Source organism: Bubalus bubalis, chromosome 13, assembly GCF_019923935.1.
Source record: "Bubalus bubalis isolate 160015118507 breed Murrah chromosome 13, NDDB_SH_1, whole genome shotgun sequence".
NCBI classification, from domain to species: domain Eukaryota; kingdom Metazoa; phylum Chordata; class Mammalia; order Artiodactyla; family Bovidae; genus Bubalus; species Bubalus bubalis.
This window is the reverse complement of record NC_059169.1, coordinates 73,556,625-73,574,929: the sequence shown is the minus strand read 5'-3', so window position 1 is coordinate 73,574,929 and position 18,305 is coordinate 73,556,625. Positions and strand designations below refer to the sequence as shown.

The 18,305-nt window shown below is 47.6% G+C and overlaps 1 protein-coding gene and 1 non-coding gene across 2 annotated transcripts in view; both read right to left on the bottom strand.

The window, feature by feature from the left end:
- The window catches only part of SIAH3 (siah E3 ubiquitin protein ligase family member 3), a 73,269-nt gene that overhangs the window by 34,962 nt on the left and 20,002 nt on the right, over positions 1 to 18,305 (bottom strand). The window lies entirely within an intron of this gene.
- TRNAC-ACA lies at positions 13,669 to 13,740 on the bottom strand. Its single transcript has one exon. It is a non-coding gene; the product is annotated as a tRNA-Cys (tRNA).

Sequence of the window (18,305 nt, the reverse complement as noted above, 5' to 3'; positions counted from 1 at the left end):
TTTTTGTCCTCACCTATGCCCCAGGATCGTTGATTCAATGGACATGAGTTTGAGCAAATTCTGGGAGATAGTGGAGGACCAGGAAGCCTGGCATGCTGCAGCCCAAGAGGTTGTGAAGAGTCGGACATGGCTGAGCAACTGAACAACAGTAACACCCCAGAAAAGAGGATGGACAACCCCCGAGCCCATTTTACACAACCTGGACAGGGCAGAGTGACGGTCCCATTCCTAGTTTAACCTTTTTTTTTTTTTCCCACCTGAAAGAGGTTAAAAACAGTGCCTGCTGAAGAATTCCTCAAGGACTTTGTTAACCGCATCCCATTACTCTTCACAGTCATTCGGAGCAGTGGGTGGCTAATATTACATGATTATAATGATCATTATCCTGACATAGAATCTCTGGGAACCTGCGGCACAGCTTTCTTACTGCCATACTTTTCTGTGGCACATATTGGGGGCATGAGTGTGTGTATGTATATGTATGCATGCGTGCGTGCTAAGCTGCTCAGTCGTATCCTACTCTTTGTGGCCCTATGGACTGTAGCCCATACAGTCCAGGCTCCTCTGTCCATGCGATTCTCCAGGCAAGAAAACTGGAGTGGGTTGCCTTCCCTTCCTCCAGGGGATCTTCCCGACCCGGGCATCGAGCCTGTGTCTCTTACATCTCCTGCATTGGCAGGCAGGTTCTTTACCACTAGTGCCCCCCTGGGAAGCCCATGTATATGTATAGATATATCGATACATAGATAGGTAGGTCCTGTTGGTTCTGCAAGGAGATCCAACCAGTCCATCCTAAAGGAAATCAGTCCTGAATGTTCATTGGAAGGACTGATGCTGAAGCTGAAACTCCAGCACTTTGATCACTGGATGCGAAGAACTGACTCACTGAAAAAGACCCCAGTGCTGGGAAAGATTGAAGGTGGGAGGAGAAGGGGATGACAGAGGACGAGATGGGTGGATGGCATCACTGACTCGATGGAGATGAGTTTGGTGATGGACAGAGAAGCCTGTGCTGCAGTCCATGGGGCTGCAAAGAGTCAGACATGACTGAGCAACTGAACGAAACTGATTGGTTCTGTTCTCTGGAGAACCCTGATTAATATATGTGGTGTATTTTTATAATGATAAAATATCATTATCTTTAGGTTCATTTGAAAGTGTTACATCTTATCTACCAGGAAACACCATGCTTTCTGGCTTTTTCTGTTGATCACAGGTGTTCTCAGTATGATCCCAGAGGGCTTGGTAGGAAAAAAAAGTACAGCCCTGAATTCCATTCCTGCCCCAGCCCACTGAGTCTCTAGAGTCTAGACAAGTCAATTAACTTCCTGGGAATCAGTTTCTTCATCTGTCACACAGCTGACGGCAGCAGTTAAGGTGCCATGGCAGCTCAGGGAGCCTCATAATAAGAATGACAACAGGTACTACTTAAAAGAACTCTTTCCAGGAGCCAGGCCTCCCATGAAGCATGCCATATGCATCCTCTCATTTCATTCTCACAACAAAGCCACAAGTTAGGAATCATCATCAACCCCGTTCTAGAGATGAGGAACCTGAGGCACAGAGAAACGTAACTGCATCGCCCAGGTTCACACAGGAGGTTGGAGGCAGGAGTGAAGCCCAGGCTAGACCTTCCTGCTAGACCTGCATTGAGACCGAGGACCGCGGTTGGAGCCCCCTCTGTGCATGCTAGGTCGCTTCAGTCCCGGACCGTAGCCCGCCAGGCTCTTCTGTCCATGGGATTCTCCAGGCCAGAATACTGGAGTAGGTTGCCATGCCCTCTTCCAGGGGATCTTCCCAACCCAGGGGTTGAACCCAGCTCTCCCGCATTGCAGGAAGATTCTTTGCCATCTGAGCCACCAGGGAAACCCGAGAATAATGGAACGGGTAGCCTATCCTTTCTCCATTGGAACTTCCCGACCTAGGAATCGAACCCGAGTCTCTTATGCCTCCTGCAGGCAGGTTCTTTACCACTACGCCACCTGGGAAGCCCCCTCTCGTTTGTGTCTATTCTGCACCACCCCATCACTCTGCTCCACCCCATCACTCTGCACCACCCCACCACTCTGCTCCAGGGGAAAGAAAAGCCACAGGAAGGGTGCCCTGGGGTCTGGCAAACTGCTGGCCCCTAGTTCTACCAGACTCTCTATCTCAGGATCCTGGTGACCAGACCAGACTGGCATAAAGACAGTGAAGTGAGGCTTATCTAGTGTTCATATCCCAGCAGAAGGAAGGGAGCCCCGTATTTCCACTAACATGTGGAGTGGGAAATTATGTGTATGTGTCTATTTTTTAAAGTGTTGTTATAAATTAGAACAGCTGAGTCATAAAAACCCTGCAGGAACAGCATTCATCCGGATGTAAATGTCAACAAAACCCCCAGGACAGCAGCCCTCTGGGGTGCACCCTCTGATTACTCTTGCTCTGAGCAGTCACGGAGCACCTCCTCACCTTTGCTTGCCTCGCCTCACCGAGATGCTGAAGGCTCACAGGGCTGCTCTCTTCAAAGCATAGAGGTGTGGGATGTGGGCTTCCATCTGCCGCAGGCCCACAGATATTAGGGGCAGGTCTGCTCAATGGCGATGGTGCCTAGTGATTCTTAAGTCCTTCCGCGTAGCCACTTCCCTGCTTCTCACCTCTTTCCCTGAGTAACCTGGGGAGAACAGACTCTCTACCAGGGCTGCTTCTGTGAGAGTCTCTGGGTTCCCTGAGGCTTCTCTTTCCCCTCCTCTCCCAGATCCTGGGGTCCTTAGAGCAGCCTCACTGGGGAATAGCCAGCTGTGGGGCTTTCTTCTAACATGCTGCTGCCTATCCTGTTTCCTGGGGGGCCCATCCCTGCCCCCTGGGCCTTTGCACCGCATATGCTGTCTTCCTGGAAAGTCCTCTCCTCCCCAAACTCTCCCAGCCAGGCTCTGTTGCTCCTCCTGTGTGTTCCCCCCTGTGCCTTGTACACCAGTCGCTCAGTCATATCCTACCACTTTGTGACCCCATGGACTGTAGCCCTCCAGGCTCCTCTGTCCATGGGGATTCTCCAGGCAAGAATAGTGGAGTGGGTTGCCTTGTCCTCCTCCAGGGGATTTTCCTGGCCCAGGGATCAAACTCGCTTTTTCTGCATTGGCAGGCGGATTCTCTACCATGAGCCACCAGGGAAGCTCTCTAATTAATGACACAAAGATGCAAATTACAAGCACGCGTTATTTTAGTGGCTCTGTAGCCCTCTTAATTTTATCATCACCTAGATAGGACCCCCAGGAAATACCTGTTTGTGATGATTCGGTTGATAATCAATGACGTGGGGCAGAAAAGCAACGAAGGGGAGGATGTGCAGCTCAGCAAGCTGGGTAGAAGAGAGAGCAGAACAAATGTGCCCTGTGAGATGCCTGGAGGTTCTTCTTCACGTGCCAGATTGATGTCTGGTTCTTATCTTTCAGTACCACCCTCCAGGATGCCGGGCTAAGGGCCTGGGGAGGGGGCAGAGTGATTTATGGGGGCCATCAGCAGTGGTTACAGGGAATGCATCATACCTGTGTGCTCTTTGCTGGGACTACATGCTTCTGCTCTTGGAGCATCTGTCCCCAGCTGCAGGGGACGCGTGGGAACCAGGGCATCTTGGAGCAGTCCGGGTCCTGGAGTTGCCAGTCCAGGCTCCCCGGCATTAGTTCTGAGAGCCTTCCAGCTACTCACTACTTTCTGAAGACACTGAGGTCTCGACTCAGATCTGTCTATTATCCTGCTCCTGTAATTGGGGAACCATGGGCAGAAAAATTGCAGTCTTTTCGGAATGTGATTTGGGGACTTGTTTTTCAACTCTGTTGTAAATTTCTTAGAGGGGAATATGTGTATTTGTGCTAAGTCGCTTCAGTCATGTCTGACTCTTTGCAACCCTATGGCCTGTAGCCCACCAGGCTCCTATGTCCATGGGATTCTCCAGGCAGGAATACTGGAGTGGGTTGCCATGCCCTCCTCCAGGGGATCTTCCTGTCCCAGGGATCAAACCCACGTCTCTTAAGTCTCCTGCATTGGCAGATGGGTTCTTTGCCAATAACACCACCTGGGAAGCCCAGAGGTTTTTTAAATATATTACCCCGTAATCACTCATCACTTTTTCAAAGTGTAGGCAGACCTCAGAGAGATTGCAAGTTCAGTTCCAGGCAGGCGTGATAAAGAGAATATTGCAATAAAGCAAGTCACACACAGTTTTAAATTTCCCAGTGCATATAAAAGTTTACACTATACTGTAGTCTATTAAGTGTGCATTAGCATTATGTCTAAAAAAGCAATGTACATACCTTAATTTAAAAATGATTTATGGCCGAAAAAGTACCAACCATCCTCTGATAATTCAGGGTTGCCACAAAGCTTCAAACCTTCCATTTGTAAACAACACAATATCTGTGCAGCATACTAAAACGAGGCATGCCTGTATAGTAGGCAGCATATTGGATCACATGGAAGCACCCTGAGTTAAATGGGTTTGTTTTATAACTAAATAAACTGCATTTGAACTTGAATCTTTTCTGATCTAAGCTTTAAATCTGAATTATTACTCAAGAGTGATTAATGCCATGGAAAAGTGAGCTCAAGTTTTCATTATCAAGTGTGCACACAGAAAGAAAGAGAGAGAATGGAGGGGGCAAAATTTATTAATTAATATTTATAAGAATTGCCTCTGGGATGTAAGATTATGGGCCATTTAAATTTTTAATATTTTTATTGCCAGATTTTGAAAACGAACGTGTATTTTTCGTACAATCAGGAAAATGTTATTTTTAGAAGAGTCAGTATCCTCAGTACAGTTGACACATATTTGTTGTGTGAGAGCGGGGTGTGCACAGATATGGGGGATGGACACTCATCCTTACTCTGAAACAAGAGGAGCTGGTCTGAAAGCTACTGTGCTCTCCAGCTCCACCTCCTGCCCCCATGGCCTCTATCCCAGCCTTAAATAGTACCTCCGTGCAGTTCTGTTTATTTCCTTTATTAAAGAGCAAATGGAGGCTGCAGGTCACCTGGTCCTCGTGGACGTCTATGCTCGAGAAGCCCGAGGGATTCTTTTAATCCTCAGGGCAGACAGCTTCTCCTTTGGTTTAACTGGTCCCTTCTGCTGTTGATGTTCAGTCACTGACTTGTGTCCAACTCTTTGTGACCCCATGGGCTGTAGCCCACCAGTCTCCTCTGTCCATGGGATTCCCCAGGCAAGAATACTGAACTGGGCTGCCATTTCTTCTTCCAGGGGGTCTTCCTGACTCAGGGATTAAACCCTCATCTCCTGCATCAGCGGGTGGATTCTTTACCACTGAGCCACCAGAGAAGCCCTGCTGCTGTAGCTTCAAGCTATTAGCTCTTCTTTGAACCTCAGTTGAAGGTGGGCACCGTAGTCCATAATGGTGTTGGGTCTACTTGCATAATAACAGAATCACAACTCATATTTGCAGGAAGCTTCTGAGTGGCGGTTTCTCTTTGCTCAGATGATTTGCCTGGGGAGCTTTTACTGCCCCACCCACCCCCGCCTGCTGACTTAATCAGTCTGGGGTGCCCCCCCACTTCTGGAGGCTTGTGAAGGCTCCCTAGGTGATTCTGATAGACAGCCAGTGCTAAGAAGTGCTGCTTCCAAGTTTTTAAAGCACTGGTCTACTATTTTAGCTGATCCTCAGAACCGCTAGAGGCAAGGCAAGTCTGCCCCAGTTTCTGAGGTAAGTCTTTTTATAGCCACTTCTTTAGAAACCTTAAGTCTCGTGTTCTACCTCTGGAGTTTTTCCAATTTTTTTTTCTTTTGTGAAACCTACGGTTGATATGCCTTCAGCTTTAAAATACTCCAATTACCTGAATGTTAACTCTCAGCTCTAGAGAGCTTGGTCTGTTCTGTGATTCCCCCCAAGCACTGGCAAGACTTTAGCCTCAGTCTTTTACTATCCATAAAATTAAAAAATGCTTGCTCCTTGGAAGAAAAGCTATGACAAACCTAGATAACATATTCAAAAGCAGAGATATCACTTTGCCAACAAAGGTGGTTTTTCCAATAGTCATGTACAGATGTGAGAGTTGGACCATAAAGAAGGCTGAGTGAAGATGTTTTCAAATTGTGGTGCTGAAGAAGACTCGTGAGAGTCCCTTGGACTGCAAGGAGATCCAACCAGTCCATTCTAAAGGGAATCAACCCTGAATATTCATTGGAAGGACTGATGCTGAAGTTGAAGCTCCAAAACTTTGTCCACCTGATGCGAAGAACTGGCTCATGGGAAAAGACCCTGATGCTGGGAAAGATTGAAGGAGGGAGGAGAAGGGGGCAACAGAGGATGACATGGGTGGATGGCATCACCAACTCAGTGAACATGAATTTGAGCAAACTCCGGGAGATAGTGAAGGACAAGGAAGCCTGGCATGCTGCAGTCCATGGGATCACAGAGAGTCAGACATGACTTAGCAACTGAACTACAACTTTTACTATCCAAAGACACCAGGAAGCTTTTCCTACTCCGCTCCACCCACATTATCCTTCCCTACCCTTAAGACAAGAGGTCCTCAGATGCACATGCCTTCAGCACAAGCAGATACTGTGAAAATGTTCGTCTGGTGGTTTAATCCCATTGACCCACAGTGGCGAGGGGAGAGGGGTACGTGACATTGGTTTGTATCAGGAGTGTGTCCACCCCACCTGTCACCTTGGGTGCCTCTCTTCCTGCTCTGAGCCTCAGTCTATCCCTCTGAAATGTCATCAGGATGTTGTTTTGCTGGCCTACATAGTAGACCCTACAAAGTTCAAAGACACGTTTTCTTCCGTTTCATCTCCGCTCGCTGTAACTTAGGGCAATTTTTACATCCCGTTTTACGAACCAGGCAGATTTGACTTAGAGAGGTTTAAGTGACTTGTTCAAAATCACACAAATAGAAACCGGCAGAACTTGATTTTGAAGTCAATTCCTATTAGTTCCAAGCCCTTAATTCATCTCACTGTGCCATATTAAGTTCCCTGAACACGTCAATTATGTTCTCCGCCCCCGAGGGTTGTCAGTGGGATTGAGTGTGATAAGGCCCAGGAGCAGGCAGGGCACCTGGCCCTTCTTGCAGTCACTAAAGCATTGTTATTAATAAAAAGAGCAACAGTGACCATGGCCCCTGCCATGCATTGTCTTTCGCACACCTTCCTTCTCTCCCATCTCTATATGGTCAAAGGTTCTGGGCCTGATCTCATCTAATTAAAGCGGAATCTCTGGGGGTGGTGCCCAGGTTTGGGCATGTTTCCCCCCTTCTTTTAAAGGTTGCTAGCTGAGTCTACCATGCAGGCAGGGTTGGAAACCACTTGATAAAATCCCTCTGGAACCCTAGACTACATCACACAGAGCCTGGAATGTAAAGGAAGTGGGGTTGTGGATTTGTAAAAATAGTACACCGGAACTGGAAAATCCAGCTTTAAATCCTGCTCTACCACTTATTAGAGAAAAGGACTTATTCTCTCTGAGCCTCAGATTCCTCACTTAAAAAAAAACAAAAATAGAAAACAGGCTGTCCTCTCGTGTCTGTAGGGCTGGGCTGAGAAATTGAGAGACGTAGCCTGTGCAGGCGTGCTCACGTCCTTGAGTGCCAGTATGTGGTACCCGGTTGGGCGCTAGGATGGCATCACTAAATATTTAGTGATTTCACAAGATCTTGCCTACCCATCTATTCTTCACCCTTAAAGATGAAGCCAGGAGAAATAAATAAGAAATATAATTGCGCCTCACACTTCAGGACTCCCCAGGCAGCTCGCATTAATAGGTCTCTTCTGCTGTCGTCTAAGTGCTAATAATTCCTGGGCGTTTTGATGGTAGCACTTTCTCCCCGAGATGAATTGACCCCAGCTAAGAGCCCAGCTCCTTCCCAAATCTCATTACAATCAGCCTTGATGGCAGACAGGCTTCAGAATGTAACAAAATTAGAGCTTTTAAATCATTATCTCAACTCTAGGAGCATCACATTAATAAATGGGAAGGAAGATGATGGAGAAAGGCAGAGAAGGGATTGCAGCCTCCATAACAGAGCCTCACATCACACTGCTCATCATTAAACACAGGAAGGGGAACTGATTTCACCAAAGCCCGGAGCCTCGCTCCCAGCCAAGTCACAGTGATGTGCTTAGCGCTAAATCTGAACTGACCTTTTCACACCTTTGTAAATTAGTGCTCTAGCTGACTCGCTTCTCCCAGTTCACTTTCCTACTGAAGGTTATGGTGTGTGCGTGCTAAATCACTTCAGTTATGTCCGACTCTGTGCAACCCTATGGACTGTAGCCCACCAGGCTCCTCTGCCCATGGGATTCTCCAGGCAAGACTACTGGAGTGGGTTACCACGCCCTCTTCCAGGGGATCTTCCCAACCCAGGCATCGAACCCTAGTCTCTGAGGTCTCCTGCATTGTCAGGCAGGTTCTTTATCACTAGCGCCACCTGGGAAGGTAATGGTAGGGGGAAAAGAAAAAGTCAGTGTCTTTCATGAAACACCTTGGTGAACAGTAAGTGACTTAGGAGGCAGCCCTTTCTGTTGCTGCAATGACTTTCCCTGTCGCTGCTTTCTGGAGCTTCTGAGCCTCTCATCACCTGTCCATTTATTCTACTACCATCAGTGCACACCTGTCACAGGTGAAGTACCAGGTAGACCCTGCAGAGCATCTGAAGATCCTACTTATCTCCCAGGTAGACTGAGTTTCCCACCACTCAGCCCCCTCCCAAGTGTGTATCCTCGACATTTCTTTTCTGGATATTTTTGATGCTTCTAGAGGGCCTTCTGCCAGCATTCTCTTTCTTGAGTTGAAGACATCTCTTTCCACTCCTGGCCCCCCACCCAGAGACAGGTATTGGAGAACCTTCTTCTTCCCCCAGGTCACACCTGCCCCAGCCACACACAGCCTCTGTGGGCTTTGTCATTATCCTGGTTTGTCCATAGGATGGCCCTCCCCGCTGCTCCCTCCTCACTCCTGGACCCAGCTTTCCTCCAGAGGCTCCCCACACATGCAGACAAAACCCAGGACACTCAGGGGTCCCTGCCTTCCTCGCTCAGGCTCCCAACACCCCACCCCTGAAGCTTTCTTTCTTGGTTTCTTCTTAGTCTTTCCCCCAAAGATGTTTTGCCTCAAGCCTTGCAGGGCTGGTTCTGGAAACTTTCTCTTCATTTAAATTTGAACTCACATGCTATTTGTTTCGGAGAAGGCAATGGCACCCCACTCCAGTACTCTTGCCTGGAAAATCCCATGGATGGAGGAGCCTGGTGGGCTACAGTCCATGGGGTCGCTAAGAGTCTGACACGACTGAAGCGGCTTAGTAGCAGCAGCTATTTGTTTAAAGAAGGGGTGACTCAATTCGTTGTTGTTGTTCAATCCCTAAGTCGTGTCTGACTCTGTGACCCCATGGACTGCCGCACACCAGGCTTCCCTATTCTTCACTATCTCCTGGAGTTTGTTCAGACTCATGTTCATTTAGTTGATGATGCCATCCTACGATCTTATCCTCTTTCACCCCCTTCTGTTCTTGCCCTTAATCTTTCCCAGTACCAAGGTCTTTTCCAATGAGTCAACTCTCCATATCAGGTGGCTAAAGTATTGGAGCTTCGGCTTCAGCATCAGTCCTTCCAATGCATATTCAGGGTTGATTTCCTCTAGGATGGACTGGTTTGATCTCCCTGCTGCTTAATACATTTGTTTATTTACGTGAATTTTATTTTTCTTCCTCCATGGACTAGATTGAGATCAGCCTTGTGAGATCAAGAACCTGTTTATCTTATTCATTAATATGTCCCCAGAGCCTAGGACAATGCTTGGTACATTCTATGTGTTAAATAAATATTTTAATGAATGGATGGATGGCTCAATCAATCGCCTTCTCTACAAGCCCTCCTTGACTCTCCAAGTTATATTATTACAGGAACTCTGTGCTTTCTCTTATCACTCTCCTCCTGTCTGTGTTGCAGCCTTTATTAGCCATTAGTTGACTGTACCAAAATCAGAGTTCTTAGCCGTTGACATCCTTAAATACATTTGCTCAAATCGGAACAATGAATTTGCCTTCCAGGAGTTTACCGTCCCACAGGAGGGGAGAGGCATCCTCAGAAAGACCTCAGTCCTCTGTGTGAGTTGTAAGTGCCCAAAAGGGAAGAGGTGATGGGCCACAGGGCCACAGGCCATGCCTGGCTGCCCACAGTCCTGGGGTAACAGACACCCCCAGATTGATACCGAGGCCAACCATAGCCTCAAGTTTCCCTCAAACTGTTTCTGGGAGACATACATGTGGACTGGGATGAACTCTGGGCGCTAGATTTGTCCATGGAGTAACCAGCAGCCTTAAGACATAATACCAGTTTGTTTTCTTCATGGTTAATAGTAATTCATGGCAGCTGAATGGCCATTTACAACTCGGAGCCAAGCACTGTTCTTGTCTCCATGCCCTGGCCATTCTGGGCAGCTGCGTGGACAGCTCTGGTCAATGAAATTCAAGGGCTGCTGTTTGGAGGGGGGTATTCTGAGAAAGCTTTCGCTTCCCCTTCTGGGTGCACTGTCACTCCTTCTCCTATTTGTCTTGAGTGAAGTCAAGATGGCTGGAGCAACAGAAGCATATTGCAACTATGAGGCGATACCCTGACACAAAGGGCAAGAGAATCACAGAGAGACCAAAACTGACATTTGAGAACCAAAACTAATGCTGCAAACTACCTACCCTTAGGCTTTGTTGTGTGAGAAAAATAGACCTATATTTCTTCAAGCTACTTCAGTTCAGTTCAGTCGCTCAGTCGTGTCGGACTCTTTGTGACCCCATGGGCTGCAGCGCACCAGGCTTCCCTGTCCATCACCAACTCCCGGAGCCTGCTCAAACTCATGTCCATCGAGTCAGTGATGCCATCCAACCATCTCATCCTCTGTCACCCCCCTTCTCCTCCTGCCTTCAATCTTTCCCAGCATCAGGGTTTTTCCAATGAGTCAGTTCTTCGCATCAGGTGGCCAAAGTACTAGAGCTTCAGCTTCAGCATCTGTCCTTCCAATGAATATTCAGGACTGATTGCCTTTACAATTGACTGGTTTGAGAGTCCCCTGGACTGCAAGGTGATCAAACCAGTCAGGCTACTTACTGATGCTTAATTATTCTATTATTTGTTAATGGGTAGGGAACTATACAGACATGTCTAGTCCAGGCCTGGAGCTGATCCAGAAGGTCACGGAATTCTCAGAGGGATTGGGAAAAGCACTAGACAGCAGAGGATGAAACCAAGAACTGGCAGCTTACTCCTGGGACAGACACCCAAGTCCCATCGGCTTCAGGAGATACCTAAGCTCCTGGCTTCATCTTGCTCTGGTTAAAAAGCAGCAGTAGGGTGCTCTCGGGTCTGACTACATGAAACCAAAGTGATATTCCCCTTCCAACTCATTGCCACCTCTCTAAACACAACTTTTTGTTTTATCAGTCTTTGCAACCGTGATAAAGCCCTCTTTCCTTCCAGAGTCCTTTGCCACCCCTTCACTCAAGGCTGGCTTCATGGGCATCAGAAATGTCCAGGCACACAGGGCTCTGCACTTAACATGGTCTCGGCCTTGATTTAATGCACTACTGTCCCTTGTGTGAAATTCTTAAGTTAAAATTTTTTTATTCTATTAATATTTAAAGTATGGTTTATTTACAATATAATATTGGTTTCAGGTGTAGTGCATAGTGCTCCAGTATTTTTTTTATTTACAGATTATACTTGATTAAAATTTATTACAAGATAATGGCTATAATTCCCCCTCTTATGAATCTTTGTTGCTTGTGTGGGAGGGAGGCACAGGAGAGAGGGACTGTATGTACACCTAGGGCTGATTCACTTTGTTGTACAGCAGAAACTAACAGGACATGGTAAAGCAACTACACTCCAATAATAAAATGTGAAAAATAGAAATTCTTAATTTTTTAACATAGGGTTCTAGATTTTGACTTTGATCTGTGTCTCGAACGTGATGTAACCAGTCCTGCCTCCGCTTACAGTCTTCGGCTTTGGGCCATGTCTTAGCTCTCTGAGCCTCATTTTCCTCATCTGTACAATGAGAATAATCCTCACTCCTTTGCCTGGTTGTTGGTGGACTTCATGAGACATTAGCGGAGCAGCTCCACCATGCCTGGCCTGCTCGAGTGCCCCGTTCTAGTTCCTTGTCTGCCTGAGGAACTACAGGGGTTGTAGTTCCTACTGGGGTTGATTGCACCCGTGTCCATCTCCAATGCTGAAGTTCACTTTCCTGGTTCGTCGTTTAGGAGTTTGATGCCAGGTAAGCTCTTTGAGGGTTGAGACCCTCTTTATTTCCTCCATGGCACCTGGGATGGTCCTTTGTCCTTGGCATCACCTGGTAAGGTTTTGATGATGTATAGGTGCTGTTCTGGAAGCTTCTAGGACTCTAGGAGAAGCCTACTTCTCCTTTAGAAGTTGAATTTAGAGAAGAGCAGAATTTAACAGCAGTATTACAAAGAAGTGGCTTCTCTGGGGGCTCAGTGGTAAAGAACCCACATGCCAATGGAGGAGATGTGGGTTCAGTCTCTGGGTTGGGAAAATACCCTGGAGAAGGAAATGGCAACGCACTCTAGTATTCTTGCCTGGGGAATCCCAGGGACAGAGGAGCCTGGCGGGCTACCGTCTGTGGGATCACAGAGTCGGACATGACTTAGTGACTGAGCACACACACACACACTCACACACACATAACAAAGAAGGCATAGTTGATATTTTGTGAGACTCCAATTGCTATCCTCGCTTGGCTGACCTAATATAAAACAGTCAGAATCTCCTCTCTACCTCCTCTGAGCTTCCGAGTGGAAGTAGATCAGAGCTGAGACATTACCACAAGGAATGAAATGCGGCCAGGACCAGGCCTCTTTCGGGCCGGGGTGAACTCCACCGCAAGAGCAATAAAGGTCTTTGTCAATAAGCCCGTTTCCATAGCGGGCTCTAGTTTCCCTGAGGATTGAATTCCAGTCGTGCCCCAGATGCCTGATGGCCAAGGGGCAACCTGCTTGCCAGGCAGAAGAGTCGGCACCTAGCCGCAAGTGTGGTTTCCAAGAAATCAGTCAGTGAAAATGAGTGGTATTGACGGACTAGTTAGATGAAGGAGAGTTTTGTACAGAAATAACTCATTTTGTTGCATTTAGAAAAAATATACCTTCAACAAATCTGTTTAAAGTTTTAAGCATTTTAATAAGCACCAGCTGACATAGCTGATGCACAAGCAGTTAATGTAGCTGATATAATTTGATAACCACCGGTGATGAAGCACTCTTGAGGCGCACCTCCGCCCTCCCCCGCAGTGTCGTGAGGTAAGGAGTTGACCTTACCCACTACGCAGTGAGTAAATTAAGGTTTTTGTTTTTGTATGTGTTACTTTTCCCATTTAATTTTTTGAAAGTTGATATGCCTTATTTTGATTTTTAGTCAATAAATTTTCTTTTCCTCTTTTTGGCTGCATAACAAGCAGGATCTTAGTTCCCCAACCAGGGATCGAACCCATGCCCCCTGCAGTGGGGGCATACAGTCTTAACCTCTGGACTACCAGGGAAAGAAAGAAAAGTTGCTCAGTCATGTCTGACTCTTTGCAACCCCATGGACTGTAGCCTACCAGGCTCTTCCATCCATAGGATTTTCCAGGCAAGAATACTGGAGTGGGTTACCATTTCCTTCTCCAGGGGATCTTCCCAACCCAGGGATTGAACCTGGGTCTCCTGCATTGTAGGCAGACGCTTTACCATCTAAGCCACCAGGGAAGCCCCAGTAAACTCAGATTTAAGAGGATAAGTAAATTGCCGGAGGGCATGGAGCCGGCTAGCCCCAGGCTGCTTGACTTCCCAACTGCTCCTGTGTGAAGTACATTCATCTCAAGTGCGAGGCTTGGGAAATGTTAATATGCGCAGGACCCAGTAACCGCCACTCTAATCAAGATGTGGAACACTTTCAGCATTCTGGAAGCTTCTGTCAATACCCCTCACCCCCACTGCTCCCAGTAATTCCTCCTCTGACATAAATTAGTTGGAGGCAAAACAGTCTTGCTGCTTACTTTGCCTGCATTTGGTCCTCAGAGAAGACAAGAGGTGCTTCTGTCTCTTAGCCCTGCTAATAAAATCCATATGTATCATATGTGTTCATGCTAAGCCACTTCAGTCGTGTCTGACTTTCTGCGACCCTATGGACTGTAGCCCTCCAGGCTCCTCTGTCCATGGGATTCTCCAGGCAAGAATATTGGAGTGGGTTGCCATTCTCTTCTCCAGGGGATCTTCCCGACTCAGGGTCACATGTGTTCAATTATATGTAAAATCCCCAGAGTAAAAAGTACCTTGTATTTCTAGAGGCTTCTGTGTCCAAGTCAGAGCCCCGCACTTCATGATGCCCATATCCCAGTGGTAAGGACTTCCTTCCTGTCTCGCTGAGGCACAGGCCTACCCTTGACATCAGGGAGACCCTGGGCAAGGGTCAAGGAGAGGCCCACAGACCTTTCGTTTTTGGCTGTGTTGGGGCTTAGTTGCATCTTGGGTTTGGTAGTTTCAGCGTGCAGGCTTAGTTGTGACATCTAGTTCTCCAGCCAGGGATCAAACCCAAATCCCCTGCATTTCAAGGTGGATTCTTAACCACTGGACCACCAGGGAAGTCCCAGTCATTTGACTAGATGTTTCAGAGTTACAGCTAAGCCTGTTAGAGTACTCCCCTCCCCCCATCTTAATAAGTAAAACTTTTCATAACACCAGGCTTGAATTTAGAGCACCCAGACTCCTTGGAATTCTGAAACATGGCAGTAGAGTGTCAGCTGTGACTAGGTTGGGCAGCCTGCCGGCTCTTTTCCTATTTCTGGCTCCATCCCATATCTGATGTGTGTATGTGGCCACCCCAGCCGGTCCACCTAAGTTCTGTCCACAAAAAGGAAGCCTTGACCGGGCCTCCCGGCCTACCCTCAAGCACGCTGGTGGCATGGGGCATCTTTGGAAAGACAGATCTGTGAGAGACCAGCTCTGGATGTCCAGAGAGTGGCCTGGAAGGGAAGATACGAGCTTCAGGGAGGAGCATTCATTTGGGGCTGCAACTCCCTCACCCCCACAGGTCTGGACACAGCCTGGGGAGGCCCAGGTGGAACCTGCAGAACTCAGAGCTTAAAATGCCCTTTTGTCTAATCCCAGGGTGGTTCTACAAAATTAAGGCCATTTGTCTCAATCAAGAGACAGTTCTTGTCCTTCTCAAATTCACCCTGAATAGTTGGGTTTTTAGCCACTGGACCACCAGGGAAATCCCTGAAATGGATATCGATAGCAGGCACTGTGGACAAGGGCTTGCCTGGTGGCTCAGCTGGTAAAGAATCTGCCTGCGATGCAGGAGACCCCAGTTCGATACCTGGGTTGGGAAGAACCCCTGGAGAAGGGATAGGCTACCCACTCCAGTATTCTCGGGCTTCCCTGGCGGCTCAGACAGCAAAGAATCTACTTGCAATGCAGGACACCTGGGTTCGATCCCTGGGTTGGGACAATCCCTTGGAGGAGAGCATGACAACTCACTCTAGTATTCTTGCCTGGAGAATCCTCATGGACAGAGGAGCCTGGCGGGCTACAGTCCGTGGGGTCGCAAAGAACTGGACATGACTGAGTGACTAAGCACAGCACAGCAGCAGTGGACAAGGCAGAAAAAGTCTCTGCTCTCAAGGGGTTTACATTCTAACGAGAAGGTAGTGATACCATAGATACATAAAGAAATAAATGCTTCAAATTATTTCAGACAGACTTAAGTGCTGTGGATGATGAATCATGAGCTAGAGATGAAGGAGGGAATAGGGAGTGCGTTCGAGGCTCTGAAGACCTGCCAAGGGTTCCACTCCCACCAGGGCCTTCAGGCTCTTGTTCAGTGGGTCCAGCAAACCATCCTGGGTCTTTTCTGGAACTGAACATTGCCTGCCATGACCATGATTCTACAGGGTGCTTATAGCCCTTCAAGAAATTAGGACAAAATAGGTAGGTTGCCTTGAGTCCTGTTTAAAACAAAGAGGGCTAAGCAGACAAATAAAAGCATGAGGACGGGGCTAATTCATCCCAATAATACTGTCCACCCACATTGTGATTTAAAGATCAAAAAACACTTTGCCAGGTATTTTCTTGTTTGCTCCTCACCTAAGCCATTGAATTTGGCGGGGTAAGTACCGCAGTCCATCCCAAGATTTGCAGGATGGGACAGATTGAGAAAAAAGAGACCCGCTGAAGGTCAAGCTGAAGCACCAGGGATGGACCTGTCTCCGGTCCAGGCGCCCGCTCCCTCTTCCCCCACACGGTGGTGACTCTCCCCTGTCTTGCTGCCCTCAACCTGCTCAGGGCTTCAGGAAGGAGCTCAGCCAGGCTTTTAATAATCAATCAACTGTTTTCCTGAGGCATCCACACAGACTTTTGGCTAGTCTTCTCAGAAGCTGTTCTCGCAAAATGCTTTCTGATTTTTCGCCCAATCAGTAGTGAGCTTTGAAAAAAAAAAAAAAAGCCCTTCCATTCTCTTTTTCTGCACCAGCCAGCCTGGCAAGGCCTATTTCATTTCTGAGATTCAAATTGGAAACTGCCTTCTGTTCTCATTAGTTTGGGTTGTAGTGGTCATTACATCCTAAACAATTAATCCCTGAATGCCAATTTCTTACTAGAATTATCCTGGACTCAACAACTGGTTTTCTTAGCAGCAAGGCAGAAGCAATTATTCCTGGCTTTTGTAACTAAACATGCTGTGCTTGGCACTTTACAATGTTTTCATCATTGAGTTATCAACATTTATCTCTATCAGGGGAAAGGGAAGGCTGTCCAGTTACGAAGGTCTGGCAATCACATAGACCTGTTTACCGGTATCTGTGCGGCTCCGTTCACTTGCTCAGATGCAGAAGGAAGCCCCTCAGGCCCTAGGCCCTGTGCCTGAGTCTGGGCCCATCTGAGAGGTAACAGAAAACCAAGGGGGAGAGGTGGTCTACTTCTGAGGTCTCAGGTTACAGGCTGTGCTCTCAGGTTACGTGGGAACTCAGGGCCCATGGCCGGTAGACAGTGTCCTCGAGCTCGCGGAGACCGTCTGCTTGGGTTCTCAGATTCTTTTCTGAGGAAGCTTCCCTTCTAAAGCTGGGCCACTTGGAGTCAACCCAGGAGTCTGATGGGGTCTGTGGGATTCCCCTGTCCAGTAGGACAGACAGAGCTATACCGGGACCATCAGGGAGCTCAGCCCACCCTGGACTGGGAGAGGCCTGAGTACCTTCCTGTGCACTGACCCACACTTAGGTCTTCTGGAGGGTGGTGTGATGGGAGACATTGGGGCAGCCCTGGGGCCGGGTCCTGAGGTCATGCTCCTGGCTCCACCCCTCACTGCTGCGTGACTGTGGGCACACTGCTTACCCTCTCCCTGCCTCATTCCTCATCTGTTAAGCAGTGATGGTTATCACTGTATTTCACAGGGTAATTTTGCAGATTAAGTGAGTTAATATTTGTCATTAGAACAGCATGCCTGGCTCATAGTAAATAGCCATTAAGTGTGCATTTAAAAACAAAAAGGAATTTTCCTTTAACATCTAAAGGAGATTTTTAATGTTCTTTTGTCCCCTTTAGACAGAATATAAAGACAGACAGCCTAAACCACAAGGCCTGCTGGTTGCATTTGAATGCACCAACAAACCAACCCTAAACTTATGGTCTTTTTTTTTTTCAATTGGAGTGTAATACAAAGTTGTATTAGTTTCTGCTGTACAACGAAGTGCATCGGTTATATGTGTACAGACATCCCCTCCCTCAGGGACCTCCCTGCCCCACCCATCTGGGTCCTCACAGAGCACTGTGCTGCCCTCCCTGTGCTGTATCGCAGGCTCCCACTAGCTGTCTTACATGCGGTATGTATATATTTCAGTGATATCCTCCCACTTCGTCCAACCCTCCCCTTCCCTGCCATGTCCACATGTCTCTTTTCTGCATCTACATCTCTATTCCTGCCCTGCAAATAGGTTCATCTATACCCTTTTTTTTTTTCTAGATTCCACATATATGCGTTAATACACGGTATTTCTTTTTCTTTTCCTGACTTACTTCACTCTGTATGACAGACTCTAGGTGCATCCACATCTCTACAACTAACCCAGTTTCATTCCTTTATATGGCTGAGTAATATTCCATTGTATATCAGTGAGGTGGGTGAGGCAGGTTTGATTCTCCCTGGGGAGAGGTGGTGTGGGCTGCTCCCTGCTGCTGTGCGTCCCTGATACCAGCCAGTTGCCTGGAATTTTGCTGGTTGTCTATTTGCCTGCCTGCATATACCCACATGACCTCAGAGAGCAAGAAAAAATTGCATT